Source organism: Chiloscyllium plagiosum, chromosome 26, assembly GCF_004010195.1.
Source record: "Chiloscyllium plagiosum isolate BGI_BamShark_2017 chromosome 26, ASM401019v2, whole genome shotgun sequence".
In the NCBI taxonomy this organism is placed as follows: Eukaryota; Metazoa; Chordata; class Chondrichthyes; order Orectolobiformes; family Hemiscylliidae; genus Chiloscyllium; species Chiloscyllium plagiosum.
In genome coordinates this window covers 31,176,381-31,195,334 of record NC_057735.1, presented here as the reverse complement: position 1 = coordinate 31,195,334, position 18,954 = coordinate 31,176,381, and the positions used below count along the sequence as shown (strand labels likewise).

Below are 18,954 nucleotides of genomic sequence, written 5' to 3'. Positions count from 1 at the left end.
AGAATAGACCAGGAGTGTGGTGTAACAACTCATGTTTACCCCATAAATTGTGAAATAAGCGTAACAAGATTAAGTGGGATAAAGTCATTCCATTTTCAGGCCAAACATTGATTAAACAAAATCATGGTTAGCACAGAGATTGTGGGCTGAAGGGTCGGTGCTATGCTGGACTGTTCTATGTCAAAGAGTGTGATGCTGGAAAAGCACAGCAGCTCAAGCAGCAGCTGAGGAGCAGGAGAGTCGACGTTTCAAGCGTAAGCTCTTCATCAGGAATGAGGGTGTGGCCCAAGGGGGCTGAGAGATAAATAGGAGGGGGTGTGGGGCTGGGTTCAATATGTTCTGAACGGTTGTGAAATTCAGAAGGCTGCTCAGTGCTGCCTCGTTATTTTATCCAGGAGAAAGTGAGGATTGCAGATGCTGGAGATCAGAGCTGAAAATGTGTTGCTGGAAAAGCGCAGCAGGTCAGGCAGCATCCAAGGAGCAGGAGAATCGACGTTTCGGGCATGGTTCTTGAAGAAGGGCTCATGCCCGAAACGTCGATTCTCCTGCTCCTTGGATGCTGCCTGACCTGCTGCGCTTTTACAGCAACACATTTTCAGCTCATTATTTTATCCAGAAAGATTGAAGATGGGTCAAATTTCTGGGCCAACCCAGAGTTTCTAGAAAGGTAGGCAGGGAACTGAATTGCGTTGGAGGCAAAAATTTAGTTTCCTGTCACTGAGGTATTGTTTTGCTAATGAATACTTAGGACATTACAGGCAGATTGATGTTTCTGGTCTTGAAACTGTTTTGCATTCATGAGCATGTTGTGAATATGCATTAACACTGGAATTATATTTGCAGATGCAATCTTGGTAACCAAAAATGGGAAACATGAACCTAAATATAGACATATGTGAGGTGTTTACCTGGTAGGTATAAACTGCTTCCTCCACACTTCAGTGAGTACACACCTCCTCCATTAATTGTCACTTTCATAAACAAGCTGCCACGTTGCTCAAATACTTACAGTGCTGGGGTTGAAGCATCCCCCTGTCAATCAGCTCACAGAGAAACATAAAGATTTGTTAATGGAGTGAGGAGCTATCCATTCCCAGGATTTAGTTTAATACATTGTCCCTTGATAGGCAGTTGGTAGTAGCTGCTTGGATTTTTCACCAGATCGGTGCACATATCCAATCTCACCTTCAGCACACTCACGCTTTCCTTACTGATCTGCCAGGTGGCAGCCTTCTCCTCAAAGATGGTGAGAAACATGGAAACTAGGGCCAGGCTTAGGCTATTCGGCCTTTCAAGCCTGATTTAACCCTTCAAGATTGCTCCGCCATTCAATATAATCATGGCTGATCCTTTATTTCAATCCTATATTCCCACTTTTCCCTCGTAATCCTTTAGAATTAAAAAAAAAGCAATCTCTTTCTTGAATATATTTACTGGATAAATGAATGATAATGGAATTGTGCAGGTTAGATGGGCTTCAGATTGATTTCACAGCTTAAGGGCCTGTACTGCGCTATGTTCTATGTTCTCTGTTCTATCATGGCCTCCACAGCCTGCTCTGGCAGAGAATTCCACAGGTTCACTATACTTTGAATCAAAACCTGTTCTAGTTGTAAATAGTCTTTCCCATATCTTGAGTCTGTGTCTCCAGGTTATAGTCTCCCCAACCAGGGAAAACATTTCCATGTATCTAGTGGTATATTGTACATGTATCCTGTGGTATATTATACATTTCAATTACATACTGTCAAACCCTTCTGAATGCCAATGAATACAGGCCAGGTTGTCCTATATCTCCTTATAGGACAGTCCTACTTTCCTAGGTATCAGCCTAGTGAATCTCTGATGTACTCTCTCTTATATATCTTTTATAACTTACTTACTTCTGAATTCAACTTCTCTTTCAATAAAGACCAACGTACCATTTGCTTTTCTAATTGCTTGCTGCACCCACCTGTTTAGTTTTTCTACATTTATTACTGAATGATCCTCCAAATGGAATGAGAAGTTCCCTGTGGACTCCTAAGGAGTCTGCACAGACTCTACTCATTTGTGTTTCTAATTTCAATGTCTTACATTACAGAAGGAAAATTATAAGGCAGATACATGCTGCCCCTTGTGTGAAATTTAATAAATTTTACCATATTGGAGTCATATGATTCACTGGGAAAGGGTGAAAAAGGTATTCTATGTTCCTACATTGTCCATAAACCACTCCTGTTTCTTTCATATGCTTTGTGATATCAACTGGACATTAATTCTGTTGAAATTGTATTCTCGACATATAAGGCCTTTTTCATTTCAAGCTGTGCCAACTCCTACTCCTCCACGTTTTTTTCTACATGTGAATATTCAGCACTAAAAATGTAACGTCAGTAATGGCACATTTGGATTGGATTGCAACCAGCTGCTACAAATTTGTTGGGGATAAGGCTAACTTGGCAACAGTCAGTTTTACTACCTTGTAAGTCAGCTATTGTTTGTTCTGGGAATTATGACCAATACAGATGAGCCAAACACTGAGGAAATCAAAACGTTTAATATTTGCAGTTTATCCCTTGGTTATATTTCCATGGAAAATAACTAAAGAGTTCCCCACCCCCACCCCTGGCTCATTTGTGTGGATTATTAACTCTTAACATTAAGCTATCAAAGAAAGGATGTCAGTTAGCCGAATATGATGAATGTGACAGATGACATCTTCATTCTGGAACTCATCACACAGCAACTGTTTGGTGCCTAATAGAGAAAGGACAAAATCACAAAAAGACAACATGTTATAATGCTGCAGCTGAACATAGCCACTGAAAACAGTGAGTGGTAAATAACAAATTAAAAACAGTGTTGCATTAATTTGTGGCTCCTACCATAGAGTACAAAATGGTGCAAACTATATTGAACTTGTTCAATCAAAATGAAGGAATATAATCATAAATTCAATCACCGTTTGAGACATTCCTGACATTTCTTTTGAATATTATTTCCGTTTGGCTAAGGACTATAATTTTTTAGGATAAATGCTCTTGGGTGGAACTTTACTGATCACTACCTCTCCAGGAGTAGGTTACCAGGTGGAAGGATTGTAAAATTAGGCGCTAGCCTTGTGTCTGTGGTCTTCCCACCACTGAGAGCATTTTATCAATAGCCAAGGAGATTAAATACCTCCTCACCCATCCCCCATTAGGTCAGGCAAGGCCCTTGGATGGTGAATTAATGCCCACTTAAGGGCCTCCTCCAACTATAGCTGGCTTTGTAAAACGGCCACAGCCATGAAATGTGGATGCCTCCTGCCACTAGTACCCAAGTACAGGATTGTATAGAAATGCCATAGCAGCTCCTTATATGCTAAACCTTAACCTTAATTTAGACAATTAACATGCGGAGCTACGATAATTATTCTGAACTCATAGCCACCTGGCAGATTCTATATGCTTGTATGCTTTTTTCCCATAGTTTGAAGGTGATAGAGAGTTTTGAAGGTTAGTGGTGTTTGTACTGTAAGTAAAGAGTAAAAGCAGTCAAAAAACCTGTTTGAGGATCAGGGAGGAAGGAGCTGAGGCCTTATGTCTTATGTACACTGAGCACCTGTTGTCAAAGGTTTCCTACAGATTTGAGAAACAGGAGATATATATGAATGGAATATCAGAGGATTAGAATTACTCTGTTCAAGTCCCACCTGCTCCAGAGGGGTGTAATAGCAACCTGCACTTTGTGATGGTTTCTGTCAGTAATGCTTTGTTAGATTGCATTATTGAAATCAGGGGCACAGAAATAGGCAACAGAAGCCATGGCATAGAAATGATTTGGGAGCCTTTTTGATACTGCTTTTGCACATTTTAAAGTTTGTTATTTCTTTAGCATGTTGCACTTCAATGTCTATCTTTATAATTCGATTTTCTATTTTACCACTGACAGGACAGTTTTGCTGTGATTTGTAGTGGTCCCTGTTGTTAAGTTGCAGTTCCTTCTGAAGTTATTTCAGGGTGCTAGAGGCCAAGTCTGACTTCTAGAGTAATTCATCTCTGGGAAAGATCTGCTTGTGTGTGAGGTGGTTGATGAGACCCAGCATTACTCATGAGGACAGCTCTATATCAGTAGTGATGTGCCTTTGGATACTGTTTGACCAGAGACCTCTCTGCAGTCTGGGATTGTGACCTCAGGGTGATATCTAGTTGAACTAACAGAAAGATTACTTGAGAATTTTGAAGTTCGAGGAACACCCTGCATGTGCAGAATTCTTGTGCATGTTTGGATAGATCTGTACATCATGCAATATGATTGTTTAAAATAATTTTTATTTGACTATAGCAAGGTTCTGAATTCTATATCTCATCATGAATATGTTTTCTTCCAAGCTATATGTGTAAATAAAGGTAAATCTACTATAGTCCCAGAGGAATGATCTCTTGACTGGTAATGCTTTATCCTGAAAGCTGACCCTAACCCTGATTCATCACAGTATTCTCTTTCCAGCATCATTTTTGATTGTTTTTTTCAAAGTAGTTATTCTGTCTTTGATCATCTTCCGTGATAAATTGTGGCGCAAGTCTATAACCTTTGGAGGAAAATAAAATCATTCCATTTAGCTTACCCACTCCTGTTATTTAATCTAGTTGCCACAAACATCAATATGCAATGATCAGCTTAGTCAATTTTATGCAGAAGCTTGAAAATATAAATTATGACTGAGAAATCTCCCTGTTCTAGAGGCAGAAACTCAAATCCCTTACTTTTCCAGAATCTGAGATTGACAGAATTGGCATATCTGATCCTCCTCAACCAACCGTACTTTGATAAATTTAATTTTTTTCAGATATCCATTTGAGTTTCTTTCATAGTAATGTCTTTCTGGTAATTCCTTGGTCTTTATAATTCTTCTCAAACCCTTGTTTCTCCAAAAAAGAAAACTGTTCTCATGAACCCCTAGCCTGCTTCTGTTACTTTCAACATCATGTTTGTCACTTTGTTGCCATTTGGGGGCACTGTTGATCTTAAAATTTATTTGGTCAGAATCTACGTGGCATCATTTGCTTCCATATCAAATTGAAGGTTCCAACCCTTTGTTCTCTTTTGGAGGATAGGGTGGCTACTTTCTTTCTGTAATTGTGTTTCTCGCAAACTGTCAGCTAGTAAATGGAATAGGCGGTAATTGAATCTTCTACCCAAACAAATCCTGAATTTCAGGCATGGAATGTAACTGGTCCTTACAGATTTCTACACTCTGACATGAAAGGATTGAGTTAGACAGCTGGAATATTTAACAGCTAAGGATTATTAATGTATATGAGAAGTCACTTGGTTTTGATCTGGCTCTGAGCATGTTGCTTTAAATAGATGTGTCAACATTGGCAAATTAAATTATGCTAAACTGTTTAGTTACAGCCATCTTGTAATGGCAGCTGGAGGAGGAAAATGTACATCAGTACATTTTGCCTTTAGTAGGACAGGTTGAGAAACTGAAAAAATGAATACAGCTGTAAATTATTGCATTAATCTAAATATTAATTTATAGCATGAAGGATAGTTTTTTAAAAAAGAGATAAAATGAATTAAAGCATACAGTACTAAAATTATACTTGAACACAAATAATTTCTTACATGATCATTTAAATTGCTGAATACTGCACTGCTATTTTCAAAACAAAATCAGGTGATTAAGACCAAGAAAGTAATTATAATTAGATGGTTAAATCCATGTTTGTCTAATTTCTCAAAGCTGAAGTTGTGGTATAATATTTGTCGATGGAAATATAAAATTGTCGATGGAAATATAAATGTCTCAATTCCAATTTTTGTTAAAAAATCAGGTTCTTTCCACCATCCAGAATCTGTCAAAATTGTTGTAGAGAAGAATTTATTTTGATTGTAGGATCTTTTCACTCTATTGACTTGTGTGCATGAAGGACAGTATTTGCCTCTCTTCAGAATAATATTGCAACATAAATGCAATTTTTACTTAAAATGTGACCTGCTTGTAAATTTATCTCTAGGCTTAGTTAGCTATTCTCATTCATATACACAATGCCTGGAGCAAGGTTTTATCTCCTTTCCCATTATTTTATTATCTATCAGATATCAAAAGCCTTGTGCCTGGAAACACCTGCTGTCCGTCACCTTTCCTGTGTTGACATTTTTGCCAAGTATGGTGTCATTGTGGTTTTGCCCCTGATGCATGTAAACTCTATTTAAAATGTTGTTATGTTGTATTAACTGCCATTCGTTTTTTGACTCGTAGGATCCATGTTGTATTGTTCTTTATTATGCCATCTGCCTTGTTTTCTTTTCTCATTAGCCTTCTCTATCACGTTGACTGCTTGCCCATTTATAGCTGATCTGCTTCCACCACCACACCCACTTTCCTTTTGCTCCATTGGGCATATCCCTTCCAAACATTGTCACTATGAGCCTTAGCCTTGTGCTATGTGATTGCACTTATACACTATATCTGCCACTGATTCCTCTGTGTAGGTTGATAAGCTCTTTCTGCCATCAAAGGCTTTAACTATCTGGCCACAAGCTGCCTAGGACCAAAGAGAAATTATACTCAAATTGATTTGCTAATTGTATTGCTCTACATTCTATTAGATATTGTTATGGTCCATTACTATTCATGTGCTTTGTGCCACTAGTGGCCGATGTGCTTATGAAATGACCAAGAGTCGTATAATGAGAATTATGTGTTCTGTGCCATTTACCAATTTGGAGAACAAGTATTTGATGCCTGTGACAATTTTAAAACAAGGTTTTATGTGGGTACTTAACACTGTTCGTTCCTAGTTTTAAACCTGCAGTTACATGATTTGAATCAGTTTACATCTATTCATGAAAGTAGATCATTATTGTCTATCACCAGTATATGCATTCAATGATAAGATAAACTTTATGTGAAGTATTGACATATAGCAGGATATATTGTCCAACTAAACACATCTAATTATTGAAAATGCATTACTATCATTTCATCCTCCTGCAGAAAAGGAATGACAGTCTTGAATCCGTTTATCTGGTGTATGATTTTTTATATTAGAATATTCACATTTCAAATGCATTCTTAAATCATGCACAATCAAGCATTTTTTAAGAAGATCTTTCATAGGACATGAGTGTTAGCAGAATTTGTTGTACAGTGACTATTGCCCTTGAACGTGGCAGTGAGCTGCCTTCTTGAACTACTGCAGGTATACCCACAGTACTGTTATAAAGTTCAAGGATTTTGATTCCACTCTGATAAAGGCAGAGCAATATTTGAAGGCTGTCTCTTTTTGTGCTGGTAAGTCTTGAAAGACATTAAGAACACCAATTCTGCTTAAGAGAGCCTGCTGGCACCTAAGGCCATTTTAGGATGATTGTTTATTCACACTCCATGGACTGCATATACCTTTAGAATAAGAATGAAGTCTACACAGTAGCATCTCCCTTCAGAATCTCTTTACCATGTGACCTCTTGTGTCATTACTGCTGTAGCTTGCTACTTGTCTAATGGAGAATTAATGCTTTACTCTATTTCAATCTCCGAGTTACTGTCTCTGTATAGTAAATAAAGGCTCTTACATCTCCTTCAAAACTCTCCATCTCCCAAGGATAAACATTGTAGTAGTTTTGCTCACCTCTCTAATCTCTTTTGCAGTTCCCTCAGAGGTGGTTAAAGATTTGTGTTCTCCAAATTTTCACTTACACTTGATGTATCATTGTTTTTATCATCAGAGAATGTCAGACCTTCGTTCAAGTTGTCTTCCTAGATGCCTAAATAGCTGTTTCATTTTGTTAAGGATTTTCTTCTTGTCAAAACTTAAGAGTTTCCTTTGTGGGATGTTTATTTTGTTTTCATTCTTCTTGCCTGTGGATGGATCTCACATGTGAATATTTAATACAGATGTCAGATAACATAAGTCTTAACTTTCTCAAAGGATTTCTGCTGACTTTCATTTTAACACCACGCTTGATCTTGCTTGCACGATTGTTGCAATATTGACAGCAAAAGATCCCATTTTCCAACCAGGTGTTGAATAGCAAGTCGAGATTCTCACTAGTTAGTGTAGCGAGGGCTATTTGCATTCATTAGCATGCTGTACCACCTCATTGCTATATTCAGTTCACCATTCTCCCATATGCCGGATAGATGGTGACAAACCTCAATATGAAGGTCAGAGCAGTTACCTGGCAATTTCAGTTCACCACTTGCTTCTCAGGACCTCAGTCTTGGATAACAGGTACAAATATCTCCGACACCCTCCATGGGCAGTGACACCCCTGTTCATGGTCCTTGGCATCAGACCTTCAATAGACCCTAATGGTACATCTCTGATCCACTTGCAACATGGTTCTGCACATCAGTGATGCACTATGGAGCTTTGGTGCATACACCAGTACCTTTCATTGCAATGCTACTGCCAGGAGCCTATATCCATGGGCATAGGCTCACATCTTAAGTATTGGACCAGGATGCATTTCAAGCCTCTTGGATTAGTCTCTTAGCACTCAGTAACTTTGTGCCAAATTGGACACTTACAGAATTGCTGATTTTCCTTGTCATTTTGTGTTTTGCCCCTCTCAGCCAGACCTTAAATGCACACAGCACCTGTCTGGACTTGCTTTTTAAAATCAACATAAAGCCAGTCAGCTTGTTGTACTTGCCAGCAGTCTTGAGTCAAGGGGGTCAACATGTGGTTGTAAGGTACAGTGTGAGGTTAATCTCACACCTGCCCTAGCATATCTGGCATGTTGATTTGATATGCCTGAGGCTGAGGGGACAAACTGGGCAGGTGAAAAATTACATAGACAGATAGGGTAGAAACTTAAGTGAAATAGGAGGCTGGTATTCCGTTACCAAGTCATTCTTCATTTACACGTCGAAGATTCTTGACACTGATCCAGCTCCCTCAGAGCCAGCTGTCAGAGAGAACAAGATGTCTGACACTCCTGTTTGTATCTGTTAGCCAGAGCTCCCTGATTGGACCCTATTAACAGCCCCAATCAGGGAACTCATATTCTATGAGTTCCACCTGCCTGACCTTGTTACAATCACTACATGCCTTCACCCTTGAATCCAAGCATATAGGCCTATTTGTTTTCTTGGGGCCCCTCCTGGGATTTTTAACACCAGGCCAAGTTCCTCTGACTCTGCTTCTGATAAGCAGCTCGCCTCTTGTGCCTGGAGCATCTCGGAAGAAATTTATTCTTTTCTTCAGGAGGCAAAAGCATCAAGGCGGCAACATCAACTGTGTTCATCTCAGATTCCGAGGTCTCTTCAATGTTTGATGGAGAGGGAGAATACATGGGTTCCGCCAGGCTTTCCGACAGTTCCGTGGAGCCAGGCACATTTTGCTCCCGCATGGTTTGCAAGTTTGCAGCTTTCATATTGTCCTTGTGTTTGTTCATGACCATCTTACCTACCCAACCTTTATGCATCACTGAACTTGACCTTCTGTCAACCATGTCTATTACCCATGTAGGGGCATTCCCATGGTTCCTACACCAAACTTCATCTCCTGAATTAAGTTGTCTGTTTTGCTTAGCAGAAATTTGTGTCTGGCATTGGCATTTCTGATGCCAATTCATCATCTTCCCCAAGTCTGGAAGATTAGATTTAACCTGGTGTGGAGTCTTTTTCCCATTAGCAACTTTGCTGGAGTTATCCATCTAGTTGCATGAGGGCTGGTCCTATTATCAAATAGGAACTGGGACAGTTTGGTGTGGAGTGAAGCTGTACGCTGTTTCTTTAAGCCTGCCTTCAAAGTATGGACTCATCTTTCTGCCAGTCCATTGAATGATGGATGGTATGGAACTGTTCTTTTATGTCAAATGTCATTTGAATTTGTGAAATACTCAAAATGTGTGCTGGTAAACGATGGCCTGTTATCTGTGACCAACACTTCTGGAAATTTGTATCTTGCAAAAGATATGCAGTTTCTTTCTCTTCGCCCCTGTGTTTGACAAATGAACTCTATCCACGTCTGACTACAATGAATGCACATCCATAATGACCACGGAGGAGAAAGTGAGGACTGTATGCTGGAGATCAGAGTCGAGAGTGTGGTGCTGGAAAAGCACAGCAGGTCAGCAGCATCTGAAGAGCAGGAAAATCGATGTTTCGGGCAAGAGCCCTTCAGTAGGAATGAAGCTTGTGAGCTGAGGGGGTAGAGAGATAAATGGGAGGGGGGTGGAGCTAGGGGAAAGGTAGCTGAGAATGTGATAGGTCGATGGAGGTGGGGGTAATGGTGGTGGGTGGGAGAGGAGGGTGCAACGGAGAGGTGGGAAGGATGATGGATAGGGAGGACAGGTCATGAGGGCGGTGCCAAGCCTCCAAGGCGGAAGATGAGGCATTCTTCCATAATGACTAAACACATTGAGTCCATGAAAGGACTTATTTAGTCAACGTTTACGCAAGTTCAGGATCTACACAGCCATTCCCATAAATGCAGGAGAGCTGGTGGTGGTAATTTTTGTCCTTGTTAGCAGTCTGGGCACTGCACCACAAAAGTGGCTATGTCTGCATCCAATCCAATCCTGGCCACCATCCATCTTCCAACATCTTGGAAACCCTGGATGACTGTGTTGCAGTTCAGTGAATATCTGGCAGCGACTTTTGCTCGAGACAATCACTCTTACTCCCAATAATAATATGCCATTCTCAACTGTGATTTGGTCTCTCTGGGCCCAAAAAGGGTTTCAGTTTTGGTTGTGACGGCCCTTTGGATTTCCCCATCACCACCGGCTGTTTCAGTTCTGCCAGGGCAGGATCTTTCTGCATCTAAAGTCTGATATATTCAGCTATAACTGGAAGTGTGTCCAGAAAAATTAAAACCATTATGGACTCTTCCAGTGGTGCTACCACCAGTGCATTATCTGTCAGCGGGAGGCAGCTCAGTGCATCCACATTTGTTACTTGGCCTCCCAGAAACTGTTCCAACTTGTAATTATATGCACTTAGTATTAGAGCCCACTACTGAATTCTGCCTGAACCTATAGATGGCAGTGCCTTGTTTATCCTTAGGCATTTCTGGCTGTTTCCCTGGACAATTGAACACTACACTAACCCATTTGGCAATGTTCAAATTCACACAGCACCAAGTTATACTTCATAGGTTTATTTGAAAGTAAATGATTTCAGAATGCTGCTCCTTCATCAGGTAGCTAGTGGGGCAGCATCATAGGACACAGATTTTATAGTAAAAGATCAATTTGTCACACAACTGATGCGATGTATTGAGCAAACCGAGGTTGCTGCTAAGTCTTTAACCACTTAGAATGGATTGCAGGCTGGCAGGTCCTGGTACCGCCATCTCCTTCTCTGCTGGCTCTGTGGCAAGAAGATGGTCTCAGCGAGTTTAAGAAGATTTATAGCTCAGGCTGACGTTTGCTTGCTGAGCTGGAAGGTTCATTTTCAGATGTTTCGTCACCATACAAGGTAACATTTTCAGTGAGCCTGCAGACAAAGCACTGCTGATGTTTTCTGTTTTCTATTTTATATGTTTGGGTTTCTTGGGGTTGGTGATGTCATTTCCTATGGTGATGTCATTTCCTGTTCTTTTTCTCAGGGGTGGTAAATGGGGTCCAGTCAATGTGGTTGTTGATAGAATTGGACCCCATTGGCATTGACTTGGACCCCATTTACCACTCCCTGAGAAAAAGAACAGTAAATGACACCACTGTAGGAAATAACATCACCACAGGAAATGACATCACCAACCCAAAGAAACTCAAACGTATATAAATAGAAAGCAGGAAACATCAGCAGTGCTTCGTCCAGAGGCTCACTGAAGATGTTACCTAGTATGGTGTTGAAACATTTGAAAGTGAACCTTCCAGCTCAGCGAGCAAACCTACATCCATGAGGATGGTCTTTCTCTATACAATCCCCTTCACCAGGACCATCAGTTCTCTGCCCACAAAGTGGGCACGAACTTTCCCTTGTTTGCCATGCCCAGGAAAATAAAATCTAATTAGCACAGCTCCAGACTGCCAGCCCTTGACCTGGAGCACGACTACCTTTTAAAAATGATGCAAGTGTCAGAAATCATGGGATATATGGGCAATGGCAAACCTATAGCAAGTCGGAGAATAAGATCAGCAGGGTGTTACAGGGACGTGGCATCATAGTCAATAATGCAAGTGTGGGAAACTTGCTCGGCCTCACAGAGAATAGCTTTCCATGAAACACCACAAATTTGCCACTGAATCAATTTCTGGAGTGACTCAACAGTTCTGGCAGCATCTGTGCAGCATCTGGCAGCATCTAAGCAGAGTTAACATTTCAAGTCTGGAATGACTGCTGTTCAGAACTCATGTTGCCAGGCCTGCTGAGTTTCCTCTGCACTCTGTGTCCGCTTCAGCATTTGCAGCATTTTACCCTTTAGCTGATTTCTGGTAAGATCGAATAATTTCCTCAATGCCACACACAGTCAAATTCTCTGGTGAGAAGGACAGTAAGTCTCTACTCCAGATTTATGGGCATTATTGAGTTTGGCTTGTAACTGATTTGTCTATCTTCCTGTGATCATCACTTCTCAAGCGATTGTTTCTTATTTGTTTACAGGGTGTGGATGATGCTGACCAAGCCTACATTCATTACCCATCCCTAATTGCCCAGAGAGCAGTTGAGAGTCAATCACATTGCTGTGGGTTTGGAGTCACATGGAAGTCAGACCAGGGAAGAATGGCAGTTTTCTTTTCCCAAAGGACCAGGTGGGGTTTTCTGACAATCGACAGTGCATTCGTGGTCATCGTTATGCTCTTAATTCCAGCTTTTTACTGGAGTCAAATTCCACCATCTTGCATTGAACTCAGGCCCCCAGTTCAATACTTGAGTCTCTAGTGATAATACCATGAGGCTATTACTTCCCCTTTAGGGAGCATCTGGGTCAGTGTGCCATGGAGCTGATCATATTTCTGACATAATGTTCCTGTTGAGCCCATTGCCATTTTAATTTAATGTGTGTTCTCCTTATTTATGTTATAATTTCATATTTTGATGATTACCTCTATCGTGGAAAATAATTGGCAGCCTCTAATGAAATATCCTAATCTTTTTCACCTGTAATCCAATGGTGAGATTGCTCTTGAATTTTATTTGCCTTGATAAAGCAATAATGCAAACAGTGATGATAATATTCTGTCCTAAATTTACTAATTGTAAGGAGGTTCATTGATTTTATTTTGTGTGTGCTAAGATGCAGTCAGAAATCAAATGAAAAGCCTGTTGAAGTATGTTGTCTTTTTACCCGCTGAGAAATTGAATCAAAAGCATCCTATTTAAATGAATGAACAATTGCCAAATGCCTGGAAAGGATCTTCAGTGAATTGGATTTTCAAAGGCCTGACCCTTTATTTATTGCAGAGTACTTGATTTCTCACTATGAAAATGCTCTCCAAAGTAAAACTAAAAAATCCTGAGTCTACAAATTTCTTGTTTCTCTGCAGCTACTGTAATAACTCTATAGAGGCTGGGATCGCATCAACCGGTCACCTGTTATTTACATGTGGAGAGTCCTTGACACTGATCCAGCTCTCTCAGAGCCAGGTCTCAGAGTGTCAGGATGTCGGACATTCCTGTTCTTATCTGTCAACCAGATTAACAGCCCCAGTCAAGGAACTCATATGCTATGATATCGACCAGGCTGACTTTGTTGTAATCACTACCGGTACGAAAATGTGGAAATAGAATTACCAACCCTTGTCTCATACAGGTGATATCCCATAGACTGGATGGGGAATCATTTCAAACAGTTTCTGCTCTGGAATGTCACAATCCATTTTCTGTTCACATATTTGTGAATTGTCTTGGGTTAGCTCTGTGCGGTCAGAGAGAAGAGCAATTCTTTACAAGGACATTTTTCACTCTTTAACAGATCTTCTCTTTTGTTCTTTTTACCACCCTCTTCACTTTCACAGACTCTCTACTGGCTTAAAACCTACTATATCTCTAATTTTTCCTAATTCCAATGAGGATTTATCAGCCTGAAATATTAACTCTGTGTCTCTCTTCACAGCTACTGCCTGATGTGATGAATATTTACTGCATTCTCTAATTTAAATTTCAGATTTCCAGCATCCACAGTATCATGGACTACTGCGATATAGCTGGTGAAGTAGGTAATCTTGAAAAATTTTCTACAGTTTCTACAGTTTCAAACATGAATTTGGGTCCTCTGGTTTGAAATTCTATTTACCCCTTTGAACTGAAACTGATTAAAATGATAAATCCCTCAGAGTCATTATAGTGCTACTCTACAACATCTACAAATGTCAGAAGCTTATTAATTGTCTACCTGTAGGGAGATGCTACATTTTTTGTGATAAATTTGTACTGGGTTTATTTATTAGACAATAGGTTTCTGAATGGTAAGTATAGTATTCAATACTAAAATAAAATGAAGAACTGTGAATGCTGGAAATCTGAAACAAAAGCAGGAGTTGCTGGATAAACTCAGCAAGGCTGGCAGCATCAGTGGAGAGAAAACAGAGATAATATTTCAGAAGATGGATCATATAACCTAAAATGTTAACTTTGATTTCTCTCCACAGATGCTGCAAGACCTGTTGAGTTTCTTCAGCAATTTCTGTTTTTGTTATTGCATTTAATATTTAAGTCTTGAAGTTTGGCAATTGTACTTCCATTTGCCAAATCTTTGCCCATGCATTAAACATATCTATATATTTCTATAGCCTCTTCAAAACTGACTTTCCTATCCAGCTTTGTATTGTCAGCAAATTTGGTAACCAATACCTTCTGTTCCTTAATCTAATTCATTTTTATAAACTGTGAACAATTGAGGTCCCAGCACTGACCTTGTGACACATCGTTCATTACATCTTGCCAACCTGAAAATTTTTTATTCCCTCTCTCTACTTCCTGTTCCTAGCTATTCTTCTAATACGTTAATATGCTTTCCCCTGCATCATTAACTTTTGTTTTCCACAAATATCTTTAATGTCTCACTTTTAGGATGGGTTTAGTGGGATATGGGCCACGTGCTGGCAAATAGGACTAAATTAGGTTGGGATATCTGGTCGGCATGGACGAGTTGGACGAAAGGGTCTGTTTCTATGCTGTACATTGCTATGTTTCTATTACTCTGATCAAATACCTTCTAGAAATCTAAGTACAGCACATTTATCAGTTCCCTTCAATCTACAGTACTCATTACTTCTTCAAAGAACTTAAATAAATTTGGTAAACATGATTTCTTTTTCACAAAACCATGTTGACTGAACCTGATTATCTTGACCTTATCTAACTCCCTGCAATAACTTATTTAAATAATAGCTTCTAACATCTTCCCAATGTCAGATGTTATGCTAGCAAGCCTGTAGTTGCCCACTTTCTATCTCCTTCCTTTTTTGAAGAGAGGGGTTGTATTTGCTATTTTCCAGTGTACGGTCCTGTCTTCAAATCAAGAGAGCTTTGGAAAGTTAAACTCAATGCATTAATGATCTTACTAGCCATTTCTTCTAATCCGAGGATGAAGACTATCAGGATACAGGCACTTACCAGTTTACTCAATTCAATATCTCTGGTGATTGTAATTTCCCTAAATTTTTCATATTTCTTAGTAATTTGCTCCTTCCGAGTTGCTACTTGAATCCACGATAGCGCAGAATAATGCAAAATACCAGTTCCTCAATTTTCCAGCCCCCATTCTAAGGATAAATGCTCACTATGTTAACTTTTTCCCTCTTTACTTATCCATAGAAAGTCTTACTTTGTTTTAATATTTTGGTTAGCTTTTTCTGCCACTCTAATTCTTAATTCATTTCTATATGATCATTCTTTGCCTTTTTAAATTGTACTTTCTGTCCTATCTTCTGATCCCCAGACTGACAGCACAATTACATCCTTTTTCTTTTAGTTCAATAATATCTGTAACATTTCTAGTTAACCAAGGATTGTGGGTCTGTCCATTGGAATTTATCTTACATGTTGGAATGTACCCATCTGTACGTTTCAAAATATCCTCTTATGTGCCATTGCATCTCTATTCACCTATCTTTAATGTGAATTGTCAAATTCACATTGGCCAGCCCTCTTAAGTTTTAAAAACTGAATCTACTCTTCCTTACCTTAAACTGAATGCAAAACTCAATCATATTATTGTCACTGCTGCTAACGTTTCCTCCAAGCTGTACTTCAGCATGTTGATTACAGCACTGATGTCTAGTACTAAGCTACAAAAGGAATTGTTACAACCGATATTAAAATCTGGGCCAAACAGCTGATTTTTAAGCAGCACTGTAAAGGAGGAAAGCACGGCAAAGAGTTGGAAAAGTTTAGGGATGAAATTTCAAAACTTAGAGCCGAGGGAGCTGTGAGAGTTGAATGGTGGAATGATTGAAATTAAAGATGAAGAAGTGGTTAGATCTTTTGATCATGAGATAATTTAGGGCGGCTCAATGGTTAGCACTGCTGTCTCACAGCACCAGGGTTGTAGCTTCAATTCCAGCCTCTGGCGACTACCTGTGTGGAGTTTGCGCATTCTCCCTGTGTCTGCGTGGGTTTCCTCCGGGTGCTCCGGTTTCCTCCCACAATCCAAAGATGTGCAGGTCAGGTGGATTGGCCATGCTAAATTGCCCATAGTGTTAGGTGCATTAGTCAGGGGGAAATGGGTCTGGGTGAGTTACTCTTCGGAGGGTCGGTTGGGCTGAAGGGCCTGTTTCCACACTGTAGAGAATCTAATCTAATGAGGGTAAAAGCACATGTTGGCATAAATGTTGCAAACAGTTTGGTTCAGCCACAAACTATTGTGGGAGTGGGATAAGATCTGTGTTAATTATTATTTCATTATAGTTGCTCTTTCAACTGTGGCTCTGCAATTTTATGCTCAAAACGACACCTCCCTACACTTCTCTGTCATTTTACTCATTTCAGACATCTAAAACAAACTGCTTAGATCAAACTTTTCGTCGTCTTATCTAATATGTGCTTATGAGACTTTGTGTCATACATTGCTTATATGAAATGCGTTGGAATATGTTATGTAAGTTGTTTTTGTTTGTGACAGGAACCAAAGACAATGGCTGCAGCCTTCTCAATATTTAATTGGAAGAAATTTCAGCACTACTTCTAGACATCAGAGAAGCAGCCCAACAATTTAGACAGTAGGGATGGTTTCTGAATTGCAAGTGTATATTCACAAATGTACATGTGGGAAAAGATGATATGTTTTGGTGTCATTTTGTCAGAGACATCACATGGGTAAAAAAATTGGTGGGGTCAGATACAGATCTTTGGGGAAAACCAGTGGAAACTGTGTGGGAATGGGAAGGGAAGGCATTGATGGTTGTTCCTTCCGATGACTTGGTAGATAAGAATAGGACCAGCTGAGTTCAGTCCCACCCAAATGGATGATGACATGGAGACATTAAAGAAGAATGGTGTGATCAACCATGTCAAAGGTCACAGAAGAAGCAAAATGAGCAGGGAAAGAAGTTTGTTATCACAATTACATAACACCGTATGAGTTTTCTTGTTGTTAATACATTCTTCAGCTTCACAAAATTAACTCTGGGTATCTCTTTCCTCTAACTCCTGTATTGTGATGAAAGGTTAAGAGGCTTATATTCTTTAAGTATTTGGATTTCAAACTAGAGGCATATGGGTATATTTTTGCAAGTGAGGTTAAATATTGACTCAGTTTATTCCAGAGCCTTGATTTGAAACTGCTTTGTGCATTTCTGTTAATTATGTTTCTGAAGAGATTTCAAAAACTCAGCTGGAACATGGAGAATTGTAACAGTTTCCTTAAAAATTAGTGATAACAGTATGCCCAATCTAACTTGAAAATAGTTCACTACATTTTCTACATGGCATTGTCATAGAATCATATAGCACAGAAGGTCCTCTTCTGTCCTTTTCAATCCTTTACAATCAGTAATTGACAGTATGATTTAAAATATTTTGCAATAAATCTTCTCAGCTGTATCCACCAAACTTCACTGTTATCTTTCTCAAATATATAAAGGAATATAAAAGAAAAGCAAATTTTCTTTTCACTTAAAATTATATTTTGAACTATTACATGATTGAGTTTTTTTTCACATTTAGAGATATGGCCACTTACTTACCAAAAATTCAGCAGGCACGTTGCCATGGTTTCCCAGTCAGGAAACTAGCCACCGTCCTCACTAGCTGCGGATAGAGTTGATCAGAGAGGTGGCATGCTGCAGCATTTGTGGCCATTAATTGACTGCACATGGGCCTTAATTACTGAGGTGTCAAAAAAGCTGTCCATAGGTTTTCTCACTTAGCACTTAATTGTACAGGTGGTGGAGATATTCTCCAGAGCAATCTCACCCAATTGTTTGCTGTTCCCTGCAGGGAGGGTGAAAATGCCTCCCATGTATGTTTACAGTCAAACTGTGTAACACCAATGCTAAGGCTGGAGCATGAAGTAAGTGTAAAAGTCAAATAGATTCCAAACTGAAGCATAATGAGACTACACCCTTCATTTGTTCCAGTTTCTGATACAGAACTGGGCTGTACTTGTATATTAACAGCATTATTGATCAGAAAGTCCTGCTTTACACCAATACGACAGATGTAGTTTCAATGCACCTTTTTCATTTATATATCTGTTTGTATCTCTGTCTTTAACTATCGTAATGGAATTTGTGATTTATAAGATTACTGGGGTGTGAGTGTGTGAGCTACTTTCTGAATAGTTATCTTGTTGAATGGTGCACTACCTTGGTTACCTTGGTTTTAAACCTTGTATCTTTTGTGTCAGATCTTAGCTGTAAAAGTTACTGAATCTTTGGGTTTCTGCAGAAAATAAACTACACCTGAAGCTGTTGAAAGCATATAAAAGAGACAACCAACCAAACTCAGATCACTAAGTGGCTCAGGGCAGTTAGGCTGAAGAAAATGAAGTAAAAAGTTAAAAACAATGACTGCAGATGCTGGAAACCAGATTCTGGATCAGTGGTGCTGGAAGAGGACAGCAGTTCAGGCAGCATCCG

At 39.5% G+C, this 18,954-nt stretch overlaps 1 long non-coding RNA gene across 1 annotated transcript; it reads right to left on the bottom strand.

The window, feature by feature from the left end:
• Positions 1-2,600: 2,600 nt before the first annotated feature.
• LOC122562984 lies at positions 2,601-18,111 on the bottom strand. Its single transcript, XR_006315458.1, has 3 exons — positions 18,061-18,111; positions 13,671-13,790; positions 2,601-2,739 (listed from the first exon to the last, which is right to left on the bottom strand). It is a non-coding gene; the product is annotated as an uncharacterized LOC122562984 (long non-coding RNA).
• Between the last annotated feature and the right edge of the window lie 843 nt (positions 18,112-18,954).